This window comes from Gigantopelta aegis, chromosome 4 (assembly GCF_016097555.1).
Source record: "Gigantopelta aegis isolate Gae_Host chromosome 4, Gae_host_genome, whole genome shotgun sequence".
Taxonomy (NCBI): domain Eukaryota; kingdom Metazoa; phylum Mollusca; class Gastropoda; order Neomphalida; family Peltospiridae; genus Gigantopelta; species Gigantopelta aegis.
In genome coordinates, this window is record NC_054702.1 from 74,060,160 (window position 1) to 74,086,039 (window position 25,880).

Consider the following 25,880-nt stretch of genomic DNA (forward strand, 5'->3'; position numbering starts at 1 on the left):
ACAGTTGACGAACACGTTGTTTAATTTTTCTTTTTAAGGAAATATTCAGTTTGTCAAGCGTTCTGGTCCGGTCCGCGTTTTACCAACACACATCGCTAACACTTGATGTCAATACTGATAGGCATTGCGTTCATACCAGTGAATAGTTTGTAAAATATATATAGCATACCGTGTGGCTTATCGGAAAATGGGATTCTGAATAAAAACATTTGTCTAATCTAACATTTTTTTTTACTGTTTTGTTATTCATGCTTTCATGCATATAGTGAAATAAAAATATCCCACCCAAGTCATTAATTTCCAGTAAGAAACGTATCAGTTTTGATGCGGTGACGTACGTACGCAAAGGGAAGGAACTCTCAGTTACCGCGGTTGTTGTGATTGTTTAGTATGGAGGCCCGTTATGGACAAAATGTTAATAAATGTTACCGTATTATTGAGCGTGAACATCAAGCAAGTCATGTTGTGAATATTCCCAGAATTTGTCCTTTTAACGTTCTATTATCATGGTTAAAGGTAGCCCGAGTACTCTGACTGTAAGAGAGCTAGACGGATATTTGGACATAAATACGCTCATTACAGTCAGAGACCAACCTATGTATATTTTAGGCAATTCCTGACTACCAAACGGTAGGCAAAGATTCCCGCTCTAATACCACAACAATCCTATGTTTGACGTCAAATACTTTTACATCGATCATTTTCGAGTTAACTGATACAAAAAAATCCACATATTAATCACTAATACACATACTACAGAAAGAAACCCGACAGCACCCACATTCAGCTACGCTTCGTGACACTCCGTCGCAACAAACCGGCCTCGGTGGCGTCGTGGCAGGCCATCGGTCTACAGGCTGGTAGGTACTGGGTTCGGATCCCAGTCGAGGCATGGGATTTTTAATCCAGATACTGACTGCAAACCCTGAGTGAGTGCTCCGCAAGGCTCAATGGGTAGGTGTAAACCACTTGCACCGATCAGTGATCCATAACTGGTTCAACAAAGGCCATGGTTTGTGCTATCCTGCCTGTGGGAAGCGCAAATAAAAGATCCCTTGCTGCTAATCGGAAGAGTAGCCCATGTTGTGGCGACAGCGGGTTTCCTCTCAAAATCTGTGTGGTCCTTAACCATATGTCTGATGCCATATAACCGTAAATAAAATGTGTTGAGTGCGTCGTTAAATAAAACATTTCTTTCTTTCTTTCTTTCCGTCGCAACAATTACAAAGCTCGGCGATCTATTTCGAGACGTAGATCACGTGATCGCCCACTGGGCGATTCCGCCTTGTGCAGCAGTTACAGGGGCCGTCTCATACCAAGCGACGTTACAACATGGAAGAGTTGGCTAATGCCGTTTGGGATGAATTTGGATTTAATTACAACATGGATTAGTTTCATTTTGTGTTTCTGCGATGGAATGTGCATGCTGTAAAGAACGTTTCGAGGATAAAAGTGGACGGTTGCGTAGAACAGGAATTTGTGCACAATTCAAAGGTGGGCCCAGTGCTGCACAGACATTAAGTGATGTTTTTGATGTAACTGTGACTCCCGAAAAGGAATTATTCGTCTGTGTCCAATGTAGTTTGACGATTCGTTCCTTGGACATAAAAAAAAACAAAAACAATTGTCAACTGTGGAGATAAAATTTAGAAAAGTTAAAAAACCAGGCTCATACATAGCCACAAAAGTGCCAGCCACCCCAAGTGCCCGACAAACACCAAAGCGACAGAGAGTGGTACACACGCCAAGCAGGCATACCAGTCGTAGATCAAAGACTTTTTCACCTGGAGAAAAGGTGAATATAATATTGTTTTTGTGTGTGTGTGTGTGTGTGTGTGTGTGTGTGTGTGTGTGTGTTTACTTTTACGAGTTTTAGATTAGTGTAACTTCATTACAGACATGCAGATGTTGCTATTGAGCATAAAAAGTCGCCAGGTTATCTTTTAAATTCCAAAAATTCGATGAACCCATTTATTTTCTATCAAAACATGATTTATTCAATGACATTCCGTTTACCGGTGCAAATGTATATTATTACAAAGCGAACTAGCGACAATGGCCAAAAGATGTGCTTAAATTACTGCTTGTACCACGGAAACGCTATTCTACATAGCTCCTGTATGGAGGAGCTACATGTACTCTTTTAAATTTGACGATTGACCGAGTTCAAAACTATAGCAAACTTCCTTGTTTTTTCTTCTTTTTTTTTCACATGAATAAATATGTTTAGTCCATGTAATTTTAAAGCGTCTGGTCCTTATTTCAAGTACAGGGGACAATATTTCGAAATCTGAGGGAACCGGAAATCGGTTCACGTGGTTTTTACCCAGGTAACCAATTGTTCGGTTACGTCAATTATATTTGCGAAACCCGTGGGTTACCTGATCGGTTACCTCAGAATTACGTTGAAATTATATTTTAAATACATAGTTTTTAGCTGAAACATAAAGTTAAAACATACAAAAGAAAACATTTTATAAAAAAAAAAATTCTTTAATGCTTACTAAAGTTAACAATATTATAAAAGAACTGAATATCAGTCCCCAGTACAGGGGCGTAGCCAGAAATTTTCTTAGCATTAGGCACGCCAAAGGCGTGACCGAGCAGGGATATTCGGGGTGGGTGGGGGGGGGGGGGGGCCTCCCCCTGTGAAAATTTTGAAAATCAGGACGCCTGTAGATGCAGTCTGAGCCTTTTCGGAGGCATTTAAAAAAAAAAAAAAAAAAAAATCTTTTTTTCGAGTCAATTTTAAGAGGATATTTTATAGAACAATTACAGACAGCCTCGACCTATTCCCGGATTTTGTTTTTGCATTACGCACATGCGTACTGTGCGTAATGGGCGCTAAGCTTTTGACAAATATATACATAATCATTCAGTGTTTTTGCCAGAAAGATTCCTGTTTACGTTAAAAAACAGTTTTTTGACATATGCAAAATTATAGCCAATCCAATATTATATCTACATATATACCTTTAAGAGATAAAATAGAAGTAGATAATTTAGCCGTCCATAGCGATCTTGGCACATTTCTTTAAAACGTTTTAAAAAGTTTAGACTGGTCGCAAGTTACAACTGTTGCAAAATAATGTTGTTTACTGGTTTGCTGCGCATCAAGTATCTAAAATTCAGCCTAACACATTTGTCGGAATACTAGTACTAGTAGTAGTATGTCTGGATGAATAAACATCCTGTAATTGTGAAGTTTGTAAGTTTTAATTTCTGAACGTTTACAGGTCATGACGTAACCAATTTGCGGTTCGCGTAAATTTAATTTTGCGTAGGGGCCGCGACGCGAACAGAACGGCGGTTCGCGTGAAATATTGTGCCCTGAAGTAAAGCATTGCAAACGAGCGCGCGCACACACAAATAAAAAAAATAAAATAAAACAAGTCGGCCTATATTTATTTAAAACTGTTTAAAAGAAATAATTGGCCTACACTTTGTTAAAGGAAATTATTTCTTTAAACAATTTTAAATACCCCATATATATATATATATATACTGTATATATATATATGAACATTTCTTACAAATGAACCAGTAGACAACACTAATGTGTTATACTTGTCTACTGGTTCATTTGTAAGGCTTTTCACTAACAATAAAGTTTAAGCAAGTAAGAAAAATATTATTAGAAAACTTTACAAAACTTTAAAACTATTAATTTTATTAAGTCCTTTACTGACATCAGATACGTATTAACACATTGTATTAAAATGGAGGATACTAAATTTAGTTTCAGTACCTGTTCCATGACCACGCATACATTGGTCCCTCTAGCTACATAGTCCCTTTTTAAATATTAGTACAGAACTTAGCCTTCTAAACGAGATACACCTTAAATTTACTTGGTCCCCCAAGTACACACACACACACACACACACACACACACACACACACAGACAGACAGACATACATATGGGGCTATTTCTCGTTCCAGCCAGTGCTCCACGACTGGTGTAAAAAAGGCTATGCTATTTATTATCCTGTCTGAGGGCTGCTGCATATAAAATATCCCTTGCTGCTAATAGGAAAGCAGCAGGTTTCCTCCCTAATATTATCTGTGTGATCCCTAAAGATGTCCGACTCCATATATCCGTAATTAAAATGACTTGAGTGCATCGTTAAATTAAAGATTCCTTCCTTTCAAATCCCAAACTGTGTCAGTTACCTTTGACAAGAGGCAGTTTCAAAAGGCTTTCACTTTCAACCTGATTAATAAAAAAACAGTTAAAACAACTAACTACTGTAAATTGTAACAATAAAATGTTTTTATGTTTTAATTTAAAACAAATTAACATAATGCAAATATCATTTGATCATTGGTTTATAATGATAATTTTTTATATATAAATATGCCGTGTCTATTGTTTCTCGATATAATTTTATTGATTTTGTAAATTCTGTTTTTATTAGAAAATAGAGATCCTGGTAAAAAAAGATTAAATCCAAGTGTTATCAATGTCATCATCACATACTGAATAGCCCCAATAATGTTACATAGTTTGGAAAGTCGGTGAAAAAAGTTCTGGTATCCTTCTTGTGCACAGAAACATGAGATACTGTAGAAAAGAAACGCCGAATCTGATACCAGTGTTCTCCTTAGCATCCCTTAATTCACCCTAAAAGGCCCTTAATTCATCCTAAAAGGCCCTTATTTCATCCAAGAGCTGCCGGTTCTCTTTTTGTCCATAAACAGGGATCATTGATATCTAGAAAAAATATCAAAATTGTTAATTTTCTATGATATAAGTATTTAAAGTTTTATATTGTGTACATATTAGTATTAGTAACTATAGCATGATTTGACTCTCTGTCTGTCTGTCTGTCTGTCTCTCTCTCTCTCTCTCTCTCTCTCTCTCTCTCTCTCTCTCTCTCTCTCTCTCTCTCTCTCTCTCTCTCTCTCTCTCACACACACACACACACACACAGAGCTCCCTGTTATTTAATTAAAAATATAAATACTCCAGCCACCTACATATTTTATGGCATGATACAATATAAAATACACTCAGATGTTTTTTTTTACCCACTATAATGGATCTGTCAATACAAAGTTACATAAAACGTTGTTTGTAGATTGTCTGGGTACTGTCAACAGGGCATCTTCGTTTCCATGTCAGTTTGGTGGTGAGTTTTGGGGGTTTTTTTCATTTTAATTTTATTATCTTTTCAATTTTTCATTTCAATAAAATACTCTACGTGTACTAGTATTACGAATGAATAACATACAACAAACCTTGTATAAAATGACGATCTCCGTTGTGGGATAGCCAAAGTTGATTGTTGTCAGCTTACTGTTCGACGTTTCGCTTCCAGTAATAGGTGAAAATAATTCCACAATCCTTCCTACAGTGATTTGTGCGGCTAACAACAACGTATGAATTTACCATGACAAAATACCATTCATCAAAACTAGTCTACACTGATTTAACTCACGAAAAAAACATTCGATTGTTCATTACTACTAATGTCAACAGTGGTTCTTGCCTACGGTACCACGTGATCACAACATGTGACGTCACCGTGGCTTTAATGAATTGATTTTTAATTAACACAATTTATACACTCAAAATTATTTACAATTGTTATGAATGGATTATGAATACTATTCACTACAGTAGAGGCACAAACATGTAGCATACATTTTGCAGATAGTATATTTATAATTGAAAATGATAAACATTAAATGATTTGGCCTTGTTGAGCTGGCACGTGTGAGGTCATGTGACACGCACCGAATGTTAATTTATCTTCCTCCATTTTAAGTCAATTTCTTCGAGTCATGTGGACCCAATATCGGTAATTTTAAGGAATAAACAAAAACGACTTAGTAATATTAATGATTTTTGGGGTTTGTAAAGTTTTGTATTTAGATACTTAGGCCTACTTGTCTGAACTTTATTGGTAATGAATATGTTTCTGAACTGTGAAGAAAAACCTCACTAATGAACGATTAGCAGACGACAACAAATCGGATATTGATTGCGTGGACCATTCATGAGAAAACAAACTGAACGGATTTGCTAGCATAACGCAGTTAGGGACATTGACGATGTAGAACCTGTGTCACTGTAATGGGGTTTTTTCGCGTTGTCTGTCTGGACAAAATGTTGGGGGAAATACAAAGGTAATTAAAGGTAGGAGAGTAATTTAATGTAGTTGTTAACAATGTGGTTCAGACTTTTAAATCTAAAAATAAGTGGATTTTTTTTAGAAAACAAAATCGTTAGAATTAGGCCTGAACCAAAATATTAAGGAATTGGGTGCTCCAATACACTGGACTGTTTTACGTGACATTTTGCAATAAGAATAAGATTGTAAATACTAGCCTTGTATTTCATAGATCTTGGTTGCTGTTTTTTCAGACGTAATTTGTTCGGCTCATTACTGAGATTTATCTCCCCCTGTTTTTAACAGGACAGCGGTACAAGGCGCTGTAACTCTGGGAAGCATTCAGCGACAGTCAGGTCTCACTACACAGATATCATCTGCCACTAAAATCCATGTTAAATTGCCCAACTTCAAATGAAGATTGCCAATGGAACGGGTTCTCGTTGGCACTAACAACATACACCATTGCGAACATATATTATATAAGCATTTATTTTCATTCCAAAATTGAGAACATTTCCGTCTCAGTTTTTTATGTGTATTTTTTGCTATATGATCGTATCTGGCTGTCGTACCGGTCCGAATAGGTGGTTCATTAACCTTTTAACACCTCCGCTATACACCCATATTCCAAAGGTCAATAGACAATATTACAAAACAACAAATGCAAAATACAGTCAGAAGGCTTACCATTAAACATACATATTGTTTTAATTCTTTCCCAATTCCTAGAAGTGAAAATGTGAACCACAACATGTGTCACTATCAGGAACTATATCATCAACATGGGCGGATCCAGGAAATATTTTTAGGGGGGGACCAAAAAAGAAGGGCACATTGACTCGTCAAAAGGGCACCGTACTACAAGTTTTGATATTTACAATTAATATGAATTCCTACAGTTCTACGTCATAATATACTAGCAATAATGAAGTAAATTGGCGTCACTCGCGTTAGAACCTCAATGGGGCCCCATTGAGACTCAATAACACAGACACATATCTGCAAGCTTGCGCATGTACACGAAAATCTTGATTTCATTTATCTACAATATAATTATTGTTTACTTAAAAAAAAAAAAATTCTACAAACAAAAAGGGCACTTGGACATTTTGAGGGCACTTGAACAATTTTTTGGGGGGACGCGTCCCCCTGGTCCCCCCCCCCCCCCCTTGGATCCGCCCATGATCAATGAACTTTCACCAGGAAGTGAACTATGTTGTGAGAACTGAGCAACATTATTCAACATGCGCAAATTATACACGAGTTCGCCGAGTCCGCAGCGACTCCTGTTGAGAGAGATTAAAGCGAGGCTGGGCCCTGTAAGCAAACCACGTTTATAATGTAAACGAATGGCGATCGACGGCCAGTTTTATAAAAAATTTTATTAAAGGCCGTCCCACACTAGCGCAGCGCGTCGGCAGCGCATCAACAGCGTGTCGGCAGCGCGTCAGCAGTGAAGCGTCAATAATACCCTAGCGTGCCAAGCAGAAATAAGAGTGAGTGAAAAAAGCTGAAAAGAAGAAAAGAAAAACGGATTTGATTTGAAAACATGACTCCCAAGAACATAATTTCGAGTAAATTGGTTTTAATGTATTTGTATAGAAGATTACTTGTTAAAAAGTTTTGGGTACACGCCATCGTTGACCATGTATTGACTGCCATTTCCGTGTCTTTGTAACTAACCGATTGGATGTTGTATATGCATGGGTGTTTCTGCACGTCTATGATCAACCTTTCTTCGTTAATATTTTGTTTTGGCATTGTTTTTCAGTAAAATAAAGATATTAGTCAATGGTGGAAGACATAAAATATTACAATGCGCCTCTGTTAGAAACAGGACCGGCCTCGGTGGCTTCGTGGCAGGCCATCGGTCTACAGGCTGGTAGGTACTGGGTTCGGATCCCAGTCGAGGCATGGGATTTTTAATCCAGATACTGACTGCAAACCCTGAGTGAGTGCTCCGCAAGGCTCAATGGGTAGGTGTAAACCACTTGCACCGATCAGTGATCCATAACTGGTTCAACAAAGGCCATGGTTTGTGCTATCCTGCCTGTGGGAAGCACAAATAAAAGATCCCTTGCTGCTAATCGGAAGAGTAGCCCATGTAGTGGCGACAGCGGGTTTCCTCATAAAATCTGTGTGGTCCTTAACCATATGTCTGACGCCATATAACCGTAAATAAAATGTGTTGAGTGCGTCGTTAAATAAAATACTTCTTTCTATTAGAAACATACTTATCTGCCCTTGATTTTCATAGCGCTAAGTGGCCCCAATTAGCCACTGAATTATTTCCGGCACGTTTACCCTCCAGTCACTTGCAACAAAGGCCCTTTGTTACTACTGAATTGTGGAGTAGTCATCGACTTTTTCATTTATTTTTTGACGTTAATAAAATTTTATATAACTATTATTGTTTTTCAGATTGTGTGCAATCTCCTTTTCCAGAATGACTGACTCGTTAAATCGGTATTTTAATAAAGTTTTTATGTTTGTAATTAATACTCATGTGTTTGTGTATATATCACTGTGTACGAACGGAAATGTACATTAATTTGACTAAATGACTAGCTGCGATTTTCACTATCGCTAGCTGCATTATTAACTACGACCTATGCAGTAGACTATTATTCTGTTCAATTATTTAGACCCAAAGTTTTTTGCAAATATTACGTTTATTTCCTATTCGATATTTGTTTTCTTTGCATTTACATGAAAACAAACCCAAACCCCGACAGGTTTTATATACAAATCATCATATAAAATGCACGAAGTTGACTTAATTCCACTTTTTAAATATCTCTGTGTCTTTTGAATGCACGTTATTTCTCCTATAAATAACTAAGGTCATTTGCATATCAAAAGCATCATTCTATAGTGCGTTTCAAACTAATGTTCGGTTCTATCGTCCTATCCGCACAAATCGTAGTATGACCTATATTTAAGAAAATATCTGTAAACATGAAGCAGGCGCGGATTCAGGTGGGGAGTTCAAGTGACAAAAGCTCAGTTTGAAAAACAAATATGTATCAAATATTATAATTATATTGTGGAATACACAAGCGCGCGCGCTGAAGAGAGAGAGAGAGAGAGAGAGAGAGAGAGAGAGAGAGAGAGAGAGGTCATTTATGTAACGACGCACTCAACATATTTTAATCTATGGTTATAGGGAGAGAGAGAGAAGAATATGGTATGCATACGATTGGTGGAGGTGTGACCCTCTGCACAACCCCAACCCCACTTAAGGCTTCTTTTGTATATGGAGCGGGACGTAGCTCAGAGGTAAAGCGTTCGCTCATGGTAGGTCGACTGATCGATCCCACATGGTGGACCCATTGGGTTGTGTCTAGTTCCAGCCTGTGCACCACAACTGATGTATAAAGGCTGTGGTATGTGCTATCCTGTCTATAAAACGTCCCTTATTGCTTATCAAAATTGCTTATCGGAAACAGTGGCCCATGTGGCGGTAGCGAGTTTCTTTCTCACTGTCATAATGCTCCTTAACCGTTTTGTCTGACGCCACATAAACGTATATCAAATGCGTTGAGTGTGTCGTTAAATAAAAATTTCTCTCGTATGTATGTGTAGTCTATATGCATTTCTAGTCGATTAGTTTATAGGTTGTTAGGTTGTTTGATAGTGAATGATATGGAAATAAATTGTTTTTGGTGTTAAAGAGTTCATGCATACATTAAAGTAATACTCCTGATGGGTATGGAGAAATAACTTAATCAGTCGACGAACTCATTTCTTCATCACTATCTTCGTTAAGGGGGACTATCACAGGGGGTATTTTATTTCTTATAAAACTATTTTGTTTTCTAAAATCTTCTTCGATCTTTATTACATGTTTAACTGCGTCAGAGAAGTGTGTAGGTGTGACAGAGTTCAATGCATGTGCAAGTTCTCTCCGCACCGTGGTCATTTTACCATCATTATGACGAGCTATGTGCCCTTTGACTTGACTCCGATCAGTTCTATCGGATTGAGTTCAGAATGTCTTGGCGGCAGTCTTAGACACAAGTGCCCATGGCATTCAGCAATATCATCAGTAACAAATTGCTTTGCACATTTGTTACTTTTCACAAGTTCATAAAGAACTGGCTTTGTCATGTTACTCTCAAAAGGTATATTTTTGTTTCGTAGCCACGACTGAATTTCTTCCTTTTTAGCGTTTAGTGCAGGACATCGTGTAATCTCAGTTAATTTGTTGTGGTAGCTTGCGTCATCCATGACGATAACAGAAAGTTCTGGTAGAGAAGGCATAAGTTGTTCTTCAAACCATTTGATGAAATTTTCATGATTCATCTCACCATGATAGTCTCCGTCTGTTTGTTTTAGCCTCAAAGATCAATTCACAGCCATCTATCAATCCATATTTATCACAGCCAGCATGACAAATAATAAGTCTTTTCCCTTCCCAGTCACCGAACAGAGTTTAGGAACTCGATCAGCAGCGTCTGATTTCGGCAGGTGATTGGCGGTACTTGTGCCCGGGTGGATATCTTTTCAGTGGTGGGATGTTGTGTGGTTGACATTCACCCAGGTCTCATCTTGATACACTATTAAATACCCCTGTTCTCGTAAACTGGATATTTCATGGAGATAGGACAGTCTCCTGTCTGATATATTGGCGTCCTCAAAAATCACTTTTCCGGTTGTAGACATATGTTGGTATTTAAAATCGAGGTCATGGAGTGTTCTTCGTAAAGTTGATATGGATATGTTGATTCCACATTCTTCCCTTAAAGCCACGTTAATCTTATGTAATGTAGGTAATTCGCCCACTCTATAAAATCTGTACACTCGTAGTCTAATAACATCTTTATCAAATAAATCGATGAGTTTTCGGTCGCGTTTTTTAACAGTGATTTCTGTGCTTGGATTCGTAGAGCTTAGATTTTTCACAGTTCTTTTTACTGTTGAAACCGAAACTTTAAGTGCAGCGGCAACTCGATCGACAATTCGATAAGATGCATACCTAGGTCTACCGCGCTGATATTCATCTTCAAAATAATCGAAAACGTTCTTAATACACGATTTTACATCAACTGAAGTGTTTTTCGATTTACCCATATTTTTCCTCAAATAACAATAACAAGAATGTCGACTAATACATTTTCATTGAATTTATATAACCTACCTAACTTGTATTTTACGTGGTTTACACATTGCTACAATAGCACGTGCAGTCATAGATCGAAATAATGATGTTATTGACCAAGCAATGCTATCGTATTTTGAACATTCAGGGCTGTGTCTGCGGGATGAAAAAGTGGTTGAACCCATACGAGTCCGAACAATAGCCCTTTGGTTTTTCGCATTACAAATATAACCCCCAACCCCCAAACCCCAGCCCCTAGCACCACCCTATATACTATATATATATATATATATATATATATATATATATATATATATATATATATATATATATATATACACGTATGAGTTCCCAATTTAGAGGCAAATTAAATAACATTTTTATTATTATTTGATGTTGGTGGCCTTTGACATTTTATCTCCCCCCCCCCCCCCCCCATGGTCTTCTGGATCCGGCCCTGCATTAAATTTATTTATAAATTTGGAAAGCACATTCCTGCGGTGTGTGAGGTGATTTGTGTTTATTACTGTGCTACACCGCAGTTGTGTTAGGTTAGGTATGGTATGCTAATATATAATTGATATAATGCACCTACAAGAAAGGGTTACATGTTCTGTTTGTTTACATCTATGTTTAACGGAAAGATTAGACAATGCTGTTACACACTGCAAAACAATAATAACCTTGATTTAGTGAAACAAGCTATAATGGCCTTCACGTAGCCTCAGGTCCCAATGTTTTGATATGCAAATGACCTTAGTTATTTATAGGAGAAATAACGTGCATTCAAAAGACACAGAGATTTTTAAAAAGTGGAATTAAGTCAACTTCGTTCATTTTATATGATGATTTGTATATAAAACCTGTCGGGGTTTGGGTTTGTTTTCATGTAAATGCAAAGAAAACAAATATCGAACAGGAAATAAACGTAACATTTGCAAAACACTTTGGGTCTAAATAATTGAACAGGATAATAGTTAATAATGAAACTAACGATACAGAAATTCAGTTCCTCGCCTAACGATAATGTATCTACTGTCTGAATTGGTAATAAAGACGGATTCGTACATCATGACGTATATGCATTCCATTCCATAGCCCGCTCGAACACAGCTCCCGTTATTTTGTCGAGTTCGAATGTCACAGCAAAGTTTTAGTTCCTAAATTTTACTTACATTGACCCTAAAAAGCCCCTAAATTTAGGTTTGAAATTTCTGTATGAACCATGAACCATGAACCAAATTTACACTTTATAATGCAATGCATATAAACGAAATATTTAGTCAAACAGGCGCATATGCAGGTAATTGTGTAGAGGAAGTCTAGACTGACTTATGGTGTTTTTAGGGGAGGGGTCGGGTCATGCGCCCCCGAAATACATTGAAAAAAACAACAAACAAACATAATATAGCACCTGGGGAAGGGGACTGTTCTGATCGGAATATTACATATTATAGTCCGTCCCATCCTCCTACAAAAATGTTTCGTTGTTTTTGTAAATAATTTTAAGTTTGGTTTGTCGTAAAAATAAAAGTGTTTTGGAAATAACAAAAATATACTATTTCTGTGTTTAATTTAGAAAACAAGCGGCTCAGAAATATATAACTTGTAGTAAATATTATTCCATAGCATGAAAAAAATGCGTTTCCCGTGAGACGTACTATAAACATATGTTTCTATTATCTATTACAACGGTGTTACTGTCACACACACAATTCATTAAAACTGCAGGTGTGTTTGTATGTTTAAATGAAATTATGATAATTAATATGAGGCGAGATTGCAGCTTTGGAAAAAAAAAATCCAAGCAAGTGACCAAAATAATCGGGGTGGGTGACAGCTTGCTAGATTCATCTCCTATATTTAACACATGGTCAGTTATAACAAAACGCAATTTCATTAACTTAATTTTTACCTGTATCATTCTTTATTTTTAAAGCATAGGTGGGGACATTTATGATGTCAGGGACTGGCATGCATAAATCTCAGCTGAAGATTCACAAACAACTGTGGTCATCAGCCATATTTGCTGTAACCGGAATGCGCCGGAAGTGGTTAGGGGACGTAACTCTGCCTATTATTTCTCGCGAATTTCTAATAGAGGCTATTATGACATCATAAATTGGAACGATCAAACAAAATAAAAAAAGACGTTGTGCTAGTGAGGGTATGTATATGGTAATTCATTGGAAGTGATTTTTTGCTGCTGACGCGCTGCACTAGTGTGGTACGGCCTTTAACAAGCAGGGGCGTCGAAAGCGGTACTGCCGGTGTAAAAGGAACGCAGGTCCGTAGAACCTCGGTTCCTAAGAACAGTAGTAGTCCACGGGCCAGATACCGAAACCATCCTCCCCCCACCCCCCCCCCCCCCCCACCCCCTAGGGATTTTTGGAGACAAGTATTTTTAGATACCTCATTATATATGAATTTAATATCTGCTTGTCTGCAGCAAAAATGTTGGTGGATTAAAAAAATATCGCCATTTGAATGGGGGTACCGTTGCACTTTTTTGTCCCCAAAACACTATATTGAAAAATTAAATATAGTGATAAAGTTGTCATCCATATATATGTTTAACAGATATAAGACCAAAATGAATGATATTCATCCTATACTAGATGTTAATAGTAAGAAACCAAATAACAATGCAATATGTGGTATGAATAATAATATACTCATCGGCAAAAGTTAAGCAATGCCTGAAATGAATTATTTTCTATATTTACACATATTTTGGGCTTGAACCTTTTACTATTAAAAATTGCACTGTATTTAATATATTGAGGCAGCATTATTCAAATATGGTTCAGTATATCTGCCTATACTATACTTAACAAAATTAATTAAGGTCCAATAGATATTTTAGCATTTTCCTTTAAATATGGGGGGAAATACAACTTCTTCCGTTGAAAGTTGTCAGCATTGTGGCATGTTCTTAAACTTAATGACCGAAATAACAATTTTGAGGGAACACAATGACAAAAAACATTCTGAACAAATGTGTAACAAATACTTGCCTAATGCTCATTTCAATATATATAAGTCTGTAAAATTCCAGTGTTTTTTGCGTGTATAACCAGTAAAAGTTTACTGAAACAATGTATAGAAGCCATATATATGACTAAAACGTTAAAATAATATGACAGTAACAAAGAATTATATTATAATATAAGAAAGTTTACTAGCCCTTAATTAATTTTGTCGAGTATACATGTATGTGCATCAATATTATGAATATGTCCCTCTTTACTAAACACCAGTGTTAAACATTTAAAGCATTAGTTTTGTGTACCTACCATAATTTCTTTTGCATTACACGTACAAGTCATCTATCTCACAAAAGTTCATTTTATACTAGTCTGTGTTTGTAATATTTTTAGATTTGCCTTTATATTTACATTGTGCTTAACGTATGCTCAAGTGTATATAATTAGTATTCTACATCAAATATTGTCTAGGAGAGTTTTGACTTCCTTTCATATTCCATTGCATTTTCATGCAATTAAAGTATGTCTGTCATGTTCACAATTTCTGGTATTCTCCTTCTCCAGGCTCTGCTCTGGTTCCCCCATCAGTATGTCCATCAGCTCTCATGGTATCATATCACTATTTCATCTCTAGTGTGCCTTCTAAAATTTCTCAGCCATATGACAATTTGGTTGGGGAATAGCCTGGACTGGCTGGTATGACTGATACCAAATGACAACTTGGCAATTTGTTCTCTGTATGTGCATTCTCAGAGCATTCTCAGTGAATACATACATGTAGAGTGGAGAAGGCTGATTTATATTCTACTGTAGTTCAATATTATTATCCTTGGTTTGGCAACAAACATTTCCAGATATTTCTCAAGTCATGATGTTTTTGTATGTTATTCGCATCTGCACTCCCATAGAGAAGGTATATGAAATTATCTACTTCTTAAATATATGAACATCAATTTTTGCTGAACTTCCATGAGCTAACAACATTTCAAGGAAGTCTTGGTGTTGCTTGAGAATATTCAAAACCTCCAGTTTTCCATTCTGCATAAAAGCACTGTTGGTACCATAGCCAGTAATAGCAAGCACAGCTGGAATTGCTAGTTGGTGTCTTCCCTGCATCCTTAATGATGCTGTGCATCTTATATAGATGCCTCTTGTTGCCAAATTGAGTGTATACAAATGTCCGTATCTGGGATGGTGAACTGGCAGCAATGTACAGACATTGAAGTATAATTTTTGTCTCTGCATCTTCTTGTGCACTTTACAACACCCCTAGACATGGTTTGCGTTTAAAACATGTACTTTGTCTTACAAATAGAACCCTCTTCCCAAGAAGCTGAGGGTAGAGTTTTCTTTTTTTCATTTAAAAGGTCTTCCAGTCTCTTAAGACCTTTGTAGGGATTCCTTAGATCAAGTGTGGCTTGGAAGAACCCCTTTCACATGAGAAATTTAGTGCCAAACCACGAATGCTGTTATTATGCTACTGTGGATTAGTTGCAATCTTCCTTCCAGTAGATATTCCCTGAAAATATGCTGTACCAATAGAGCAAATTGGAAGAGAGCAAATTACCATGGTCTCATATGGTATTAGTCATATCACAAAGTCCAGGGTATTTCTCAACCACATAGAAATGGCTGAGAAATGTCCAAAGAAATACTGAAGCCGAGTTGGATGGTTTGTGATCTGATAATGCAAGAGCTGTTGACATTGAGGGAGGAACAGGAGTAAAGGCCCAGAGCAAAAATAAGAATTTACAGATATTGTGAACATAATAGACATTATATCTGAGTCAGATGATAAGACTGAAATAGGAAAGAAAGTCAAGTGCTAGATATGCCTGATGACTATATCTGATGTCAATTATATAAACCTAAGCATAAATTAAGCACAATTTAAATACAATTATGTTTTTAAAAATAGTACAAGCTTCTGTGAGATAGATGAATTGTAAATGTTTTAACACACATGCCGAGGAAAGGTACTTATAATTGGTTGGTACTAAGAACAGAGGGACATCTTCATAAATTTGTGAACATAGTATATAGACTCCGTATACTTAACCATATTTGAATAATGAAGCCTCAATATGTTATAGAAAAAAGCCAGGTCTATCTGTTTTTTTAATAATAAAAGCTTCAGGCAATCCTAAGTATGTGTATACATAGAAATTAATACATTTCTGGCATTGCTTACTAGTAACTTATTTTGAGAAGTATATAATTATTCATACCTCATATTATATTGTTTTGTAATTGTTATTAACATCTACTTTATAGAATAAAAGGAAGGATGTAGAAATAGAAAATTGTAAACTTCGCATATATTATATTTGGGTCACATAAAATGACTGAGAATTGGGAATGAAAGTTAGATTTTTATAGTGCTAGATATTTGCCTGATGACAATATTCTATGTAGATATCAATTATATACACCAAAACATAAGTTAAGCATAATATAAATAGAACTGCAATTCTAAAATATTACAAAAAGCAACAAAAGAACTAGCTATTGTAAGATGAACTGTTGTGAGATAGATAAAGTGTATATGTTATGCATACTTGCCTAGAATGGTATGTAAATTCACTTTTTATGTTTGTAAGACTTGTGTGTAATATAAAAATATTCAAAATATCCATGTAAATGGTTTAGACAGCATGTACTGCACCATATTTAAGTAATGCTGCCTTCAGATATTAAATACAATACAATAATAAAAGGATCAGAATGTTTTAGGTACGGTATGTATATATATACATGTACATAGAGAATTACGTATATCGGGAACTGTGTAACGTTTGCTGGCGAGTATACCCCCGGTACTATATCCATACCACATATATTGCACTGCTTTGTGGTTTGTTGTTATGAACATGTAATTTAGCATGAATAGCATTCATAATTTGGTCTTAAACCTGTTCAAAATATGTCTGAATGTTAACTTCAATATTGCCATGCAGTTTTTTCATATATTATGTTTGTAATACTCAGGACATTTCAAATTCATTGACTCACTATGCTTAGTCAGATGCCTAAAATGTATTATTTTTTGGTGGAATACATTCACCAGTAACCCAGCTTTAAAGTAAAAGCAGTGATATAGTCCAGAATTATTTTCAAATATTTTAGAAAATTATGTGGAACATTCACCTTGATCAGAAATTTGCCCTGTTAAAAATAAATAGGGTGCCTACACTCAAACGTGCCCTACAGATTGCCTGCAGGCAAGCTGATTTGAATATGTCTATGGATAGGCTTCAAAGATATACTCATCTTGAAAAATCCCGGGGGGGGGGGGGGGGCAAGGGGGGGGGGTTATAGTGGGCCCACGGTCTATAGTCCTATCGGACCTCCATAGCTTAGGAACCATAGTCTTACCCGGACTTTCATACCTGGTTTATTTTTAAGTTGTTTTTATCCTAGGACTTGTATTCCTACCGGACTTAAATTCCTTCTACAACAGTGGCAGAAATACTAGTCCGGCAAATTGGATGTCAGTGTGTTATACTTTGCAATTTGCACGAGCTGTCAGAAAGACAGGAGAAAAAAATGAGATTTTGGCAGCCTTCCCTCGTAGTGTGATGGATATGTGTACGAGTCTCTTAAGATTATTGTGGGTTCAAATCTCTGTCAAAAAATTATTTTTAAATTTGAGTATCAACTTAATTATTTGTTTTACGTCTTAGACTTGTGGATCAGACACATGAGTGAATTTCTGTAATCGTCTTACATTTTTGTTAGCATATTGATGTAGGACGAATATCTTGCTATTTTCAAAAGTATATAATGCAACTACAGATATAAAGTAGGCTATATGTTCATGTGTTCAACACGAAGAAATATATGGGGAAAACCCCCAACAAAACAATATGTAGCCCAAAATTGTTTTAAAAACATATACATATGTAAATGAAAACTGGTAACTCCAAAAAAACTTAACATTTGGAGAACAGCAAAAGACAATTACTATATACACCAACATAATTTTTAATAATATGTTTAACAAGTTTATAGTTTGACAGTAAGTCATAATCCGATTAATTGCGATTTTCTTAATCTTTGTCCGATCGGACTTCCATTCCTCGGAATCCTAGTCTGTGGGACTTGCATTCCTAGGAATTTAAGTCTGTGGGACGTGCACTGAACTTAGTTCTAGTAATTAGTACTAATAACTAGTACTATAATGACCAGTTACTACAGTTAAAAATAACAGGAATAATAAGCATGAGCAATTGCTTTTATTAATGAAAAATTAAAAATAGCATCAAAACACTTGAAATTAATTATCACTGACTGCCTTATGGCAGTTTTGACCATCATAAGCATAAGAGACGAGTTGGGGAAAGGGTCTCTGTATTATTATATCTGTCCGTTAAGGAACATCAAAAGCGTTTGAGACTGGGTCGGGGGGAGGGGGCACTCCCCCAAGTGCTGAGGGGGTGAGGGGGCGTGCAATGGACACGATCGGGCAAAATGAGCTGGCTTGAAATCTTCACCATGTTTTTCCATCATTCTGCTCACAATATTAGTTGTAATCCATGTAAAAATGCAGACTGATTTGTTTGGAATTCTATATAGCGTCTTGGTAGTAATGCGAATATAAATATACGTTGTGTTCCAGATTCGGACATTTTCTTTTCATTCGGGCAATAAAAATCAGCCTCCCCCCCACCCCTTCTACCAAAAAGGGAACCCGAATGCCTACTGTAACCAAAACTGTCAGGTGTAAAAGTGTCACGATTAGTTAGTCTGTTTAAAAGTATCTTTGTAAATTGTGTGTGCATATTATTGACAGTATGATAATTGTTATAGTTACTGTTTTGTTTTTGTCGGTGTATTGGCCCATTGAGCTGCTAAAACCCACTCTTAGTCATTGATATTTCTATTAATTTATAAACCGTAATAAAAACCATTTAACATATTTTTGTATCGATGGTATGGTTGGTTGGGACTAAGATATCATAGAATTCAGATTCTGATATGCCATATGTTAGACCAAATTAATTTTTGAAAAAGCAAAATTGACAAAGCAGGCACATGTTCAGTAAGTTATGCAGGGGGGAGGTCTAGACTGTGGCAAGTAGAAATTTGCTTTGAAGAGGGGTGTTTAGACCACGCAACCCCACCCCACACCCTATGTACACGCACCTGTAACATTAATGACAACAAGGCACAAATTAAAAATTATATAATAAAAAGATAATTTATATAACGCAAATATCACATTTTTATAGTTGAATTATTATTAATATTATTATCAAATACGAGTACATAATATCTAACAGATAATTGTGTTGGTATATCATATGGGCAAGTTATACTTATTTGCGAGTACTAATACATGCTTCGAATTATGGAAAATCTTTTCGAGTTACATTTAAATGTTTTAACATTTATTAGTTGGAACAACGCGCAATGAATAAAGACTTTGGTTCTGTTCATTTAATAAGGTCAGCAAAATGTGTACATACTCTTGCAAATTATATAAATGGAAAATATTGCAATAAATAGAAGAAAAAAAAATAAAGACAGGCGCCAGTATCCTAAGTTATCCTGAGTTTGCTGCAATTTTTAAGATGTTATCGACTAACAGACGTTTTGACGACTGTAATTACATTTCAAATATATTTTTTCTGCATGAAATATTAGTAGCTGTATATTAAACGTGTTTCTGATCGTTCTAATATTGGTACTAGGTTGAATTTCATTTTATTTGAAGACAAAATCCAGTTTGGGCTTCTTACAAATATTAAGACGACCAGAAACACATTGAATATACAGACGCTGATATTCTAAACAAGAAAATGTATTTAATATGTAAGTTTAATCGTAGAAATATTTATCTTACAATGCAGCAAACTCGGGAATGTCCCTTTAATTAAATAAACCAGAAAGGAAACTGCTTTTCGTTTTGTTTACATTTATAATTTAATTTGTATGTGAACTACCGGACTTAAATTTTGATTGTCCAGGAATGCAAGTCCGGCCCGGACTTGGTATCCTGGTAGTCAGACCAGTATTCCTAAGGAACGTAAGTCCTAGGACTTGCATTCCTAGGTATATTAGACCTAGGATATGCATTCCTAGGAAATTAAGTCCGGGCGGACAACTGTTCCTACGGACTTGCATTCCTTTTACACGGGCTGTACGACTTTTTGGGTTATGAACGTTTTTGTTTCTCTTCCTTATTACAAATGCCGATGTTATTGATGCCAGCCCACAGCTTCACTCTGCCAAGATGTAAATATCCAGGCGGGGTATAACTGTAGTCCCCTAATAACCATTATTGCAGGGGCGTTGGAAGCGGTTCGGTCATGGCCGTACCACTTTTTGGGTCATGAAAGATTTTTTTTCTCTTCCTATGGCGCTCGCATAGTATAGATCTTGTCATATATGGTAGATTGCCTTCATGGACGTACCAACTTTTATTTGCTTCTGGCGCTCCTGTATTGTCAACAGTATTAATGTGCTTTAATAATGATACAGGTCTTAATATCTTTTATTTTACTTTTTATATTTAGATACTAAGAAAAGTCACCGTGATGGTGGACGAAACGACCGATTCAGCCAACATCGAGCAAGTTGTTATATGTTTGCGCTGGGTTGATGGCACCGACATGCAAGCATATGAGGAATTCATCTGCCTTTATACTGTCGCCTCTACAAGTGCAGACACTTTGCTGTCTGTCATACTCGATGTTCTTGCGTTAATGAATTTTTCTGTTAACCGAATACGTTGTCAATGCTACGATGGAGCATCTGCTATGTCGCGGATTAAATCTGGTATCGCAAAACAAATAACGAAGTGTGAGCCAAGTGCTGTTTTCACCCATTGCTATGGCCAAGCACTGAACCTCGCCTGCGGTGACACAATCAAAAACTCTTAACTGGATGAAAGATGTGTTGGATATTACGCATGAGATTACACAATTGGTGAAACTTTCTGCTCGACGTGAAGCCACGTTCAAAGTCTTGAAAGAAGATATTGCCCCAGATAGTCCAGTCATTCGAATGCTGTGCCCAACAAGATGGACTATCAACGCAGATGCCTTGGACAGTATCGCCAAAAGTTACGGAGCCTTGCATGCATCTCTGGTATTCGTCAAAGAAACCGAAATGAGAGCCCGTAATTTAGGACTATCTTCCTTCGTGGACAAATTTGATTTATTTTTTCTTTGGCATTAAACTGGGCAGTAAAATACTCAGACTTCCACACAACCTCAGCAGGTCGTTGATGTCCAATGATTTATCACCAGCTGAGGACCAGACGCTTGCTGAAATGACCTGTGAAACACTGGCTTCTTTCAGGACTGCGGACGTTTGCTTCATTCTTGAAAACTGTGGTCAGAGAGACTGGCGTCAATGATCCTGCGCTCCCAAGGGAAAAGAAAGCTCCAAAAACAAAAACAAAAAGACATAGAGCTGGCTTTGCCTGAGTATCTGACTCCGAGAACCGATTGCAGCTGTTTGGTAAATTCAATTGACATCTCACCATATGAAATAAATGCAAAAGTCAAAGACAGAATTTGTTTTTCTTTTTGAAAAGATGTATTTATCTCATCAAGAGTTATAGCCAGCAGATAGGATTTGGGTAAGATATACAAATTTGTGAACGACGATCACACTTTTATATTGTACAACTAAAATTAATAGATTGCTATTTGAAGTTTCCGATCGATGAATGACCTAATACTGATTCTTCAAATTATTTAAATCTTCTACTACATATGGCATAATTTGACAGCAAACACCCCTCGCTAAATGAGCAGAAATTGCAGAATTTCAGCAGGACTTCCATAAAACATTTCGGATGGGGTGGGGCATGCCTCAAGACACTCCTAGGGTAGCTTCGCGCCTATGGCACTCGCATACTATATATATCATCATATACATTGCTTTCATGGCCGTACCAACTTTTAATTGCTTCCGACGCCTCTGATTAGTGATATACAAAAGTGTTGAATAAATGTTATAATTAATTGTTCTTAGTCATATTTTGAAGGATTCGGGTGTAAAACAATTTATTTTTACATATGTATATATATCGTTTTATGGACGAGCCATCGGGGTGTCAAAATGGTGTTCAAGTTAAAGAGAACGGTAGGCGCATGTCCAGGAATGTTAGCAAGGCTGGGTCTAGACTGTTGCGAGCGACGTTCAAAGGAGGGTCGAGTTATACTTCAACGGAAAATATATTGATAAAAATTAGAATATGTTTAAACTCGCGAGGCCTTCGAACCCCCCCCCCCCCCCCCCTGCACACACTCCCAATTTAATATTAGGCCTATAAGTTTAAGAAAAATTAAATTTAAATATCAATCCGTAATATTTAGAGCACACAATTATGCTTATTAAATTTATTTAATCAGCATAGACAAGCCATTAGGAACCATATAATTTAATCTGAAGTTTGTGAGGAGGGCCACAATCTCTAGTGGGGTCATAAACTACTAATGTAGGACACACACACACACACACACACACACACACACACAGTACATTTTCTTCACACACCGCTCCTCCTTCCTGGTTCCTACGGGCCTGACAAAGGTGAAGTGTGCTCCATTGCATAAATTACTGTCAGTATTTATCAGACACTAGAGATACATTTTGGTGTTCTCTCTTTGATATTGGTCCAATAGAGCTAAGCACTGAATTGCATAATCCCTCTGACGATAAATTTATCGTACAGCTATTGTCATGTAATTCTCCAGTTAATGTTGACGAAGATACCTAAAAAATGTATAGTGAGGTTATTATTCACTGCATCTACTTGTTAAGTAAAATATGTTTTAAAGCATTACTAACTAATTAAATATTTGCATACTGCAGATATTACTGTGTACACCTCAGTGTGTGTCTGTGAGTACGTGTGTGCGTGCGATATATAACATGTTTCTCATAATCTTGTAACTGTTTCTGACGTTTACCTTGATTTTCATTAACCTGTCTCTTTGTGCTATTTTCTTGTACTATTAATGCTATAAAGAATATATATATTTTTTTCTTCTTCACACACCGCTCCTCCTTTCCGGTTCCTACGGGCCTGACAAAGGCGAAATGTGCTCCATTGCAGAAATTCACGCCACACTTTATTGAAATATTTTAGGTGATTAGTTGGTTTTCTGCTGATCTTATACAGATATATCTTTTTATATATAGGTAATAAAAATATCTACATTGTATAATATGATAATGTAAACATAAATTAAATTCAAATAAAAATAACCTTAAAACTTCTTTTTAAAAAAGAAGTAAAACAAATCATTTAATAACATTTGCAGGCTTTCTTCCAGAAAAATAAATTGAGGGTATGTAATAAAAACAAAACGGATCATTAATGCCCGTACTATGTGGTTATGGTTGTTGTTGTTGGTAAGTTTTAACGTGCATACATGCCACGAAAGCTTCACGCACGCCTGTCATGGGCTTAATCTCTGACTTCGCCAGTGACTAAGTCTAGGACAAGGGGGGGGGGGGAAGTTTGAGGTGGGTGGAATTTGGAATACAAATATTTAGTAGGGTCCACCGACTGCGCGGACCGACTAGTAGACACCGAAAATGGGCCGTGTTCTGACTGGCTGAATTTCGATTCCTTTGGATCTAACTAGAAAAACCTAAGTCTACGGAGAATAACTGCACCTAACATCATGTCCGGACTAAGAGTTTAAACCCAAAAATATGTTTGACTGCTCGGTCGAAAAGGTTTTAAGGTGATTTGAGCAATTGAACGGGCGCCAAAGTAAAATGCGTTAAATGCGAAATGCGAAAAATGTTTAAAGTCCAACTAAGCTCAAAAAGGAGGTTACCTGTCCTAGTTAAGGTTGGCGTCTACGGGGACGAGATGATGTAGCTGTCGTTGAAATGGGGCACCAACTTCCTGAAGTCGTGCACCCATAGGCATTGGGCCAGTGGGAGGTACTGGGCGCCGGCGATGATCTTGATGATCCTGTGGACGGTGTGATTGTCCATCTCTTTGTAGAGGATCCCTTGTCTATACAATCCATCCCGGCGCGAGGTGATGACCAGTACCTGCCCGATTCCCCGTAGATCCCCAGGGTGGATGGCGATCTCGTTGCCATCCGGGAAGGTCTTAAATTCTTCCTCTTGGATCCCGCCTGGCAGTTTGTAGGGATCCGAGACGTCACCGATCACGTACTTGGCGTACTGACTCTTGATCTTCGACTTCGAGAGCTGCCACTGGTCCCTGGCGGAAGCAGAAGGGCCGCGTCTTGGCTGGTTGGTCCCCCGGGGGGGGGGGGGGGGGTCACGGCCTTCCGCTTGGCAACTCCAACATCCAATATCGCCATCGCGGAGTCCCCCGTGGATGGTGGTCTCGACGCTGATGAGCGACGGGCGAAAACAGGTGATGCAGGCCGGGGTGCACTGGGTAGATGCTCCTCTTTCCGCTTCTGTACGGTCGGTGCGGTCGGTTGACGAGTCGTCTCCTTCCGCTCCGTCTGGATTGGTCGTGGTGGGGGCAGCGACGCAGACGGGACCGCCGCTGGCGGTTGAGCCACCAGCTTTGTCCCCGCCTGAGCTGTCCCTGGCGCACGTTTCTTCTTCCTTGTCCTCTTCCTCTTGTTTGAAACCGCGTCCCCGTACACCAAGGTCACGGTTGCCCGGTCACGGTGTACGCGACGCGGTATTCCAACAACAAGCCGTAGCTAGCCATCAATCCCCCCAGGTGGGGGGGGGGGGGGGGGGGGTAGGTTGAGAGCACACGAAACAACGTCTAGTCTCATCGCTAGTTCGCTTGGGAGTCGTAGTTATGGGTTTAAAATCTTGAAATTGGACACTGCATTCCATGTAATTTAACAGATTTTAAAAAACAGTTCTCTTGCTATCATCTATCTAAAAATTAGAAAATTATGTCCATTAATTTCCAGGATTTTAGGGTACGTAATTTGACCCTGAGTACCCTCTGGTAATTTATATCCTCAACATCTGTTTTATGATCTTCTGTGAATCTCTATGCATTTGTATCTTCTCAATGAATACATATATAAACAAAGCTCAGTATACCAGAAAATAAGGTACATTATAAAATGTACGTGTATGCTACAAAATCAAACTCAACAGATAAAGCTACTGTCATGTGTGGATGAAGCTGCTATATGCAATACCCGGTACTCTGATAGGAGCAGGGTGTAGCTTGGCGGTAGAGTCGTCTGAGGTGCAAATGAGACATAGGACGACAGACTGACTTTGGTACTCGGGTTGTTTCCGTCCGAACCACTGCCCCATGACTAATAAATCAAATGTTGTGGTATGCATTGTCCTGAGTAAGTAAAACTACACATATAAATACCTTCCTTCTTTATTGTTAGGAGCAGCTTGTTTCGTCTATTGACCAAATGTCAAAATAACTATGTTGGAAATAGCCGTACATGTAAGTTAAAATTGAAAAAGAACAAGAAGAAAGAAGAAAGGAAACAGAAAAAAGACGCAGTAAAGTTTTCTATGTGTTCTATAATTAGACAGCAGGTTTGCTAAAGGAAAACACAAAAAAGGCATCGCAATGATTACGTAATGGCTTCAAACATAATAATAGCAATAAAAAAAGATCCGTACTTTATTATTATGTTGTTTTTTTGAATACTTTATTTTCCTTTTTGGTCACATTTTCACACAGTATATATATTTTTTTATACATACATACAGAGATCAAAATT

General features: G+C 37.3%; 1 long non-coding RNA gene across 1 annotated transcript; it reads left to right on the forward strand.

Moving 5' to 3' along the window:
• The first annotated feature begins 1,301 nt into the window (after positions 1-1,301).
• Positions 1,302-21,691, forward strand: LOC121372263. Its single transcript, XR_005957911.1, has 3 exons — positions 1,302-1,795; positions 8,542-8,586; positions 20,727-21,691. It is a non-coding gene; the product is annotated as an uncharacterized LOC121372263 (long non-coding RNA).
• The last annotated feature ends 4,189 nt before the right edge of the window (positions 21,692-25,880 follow it).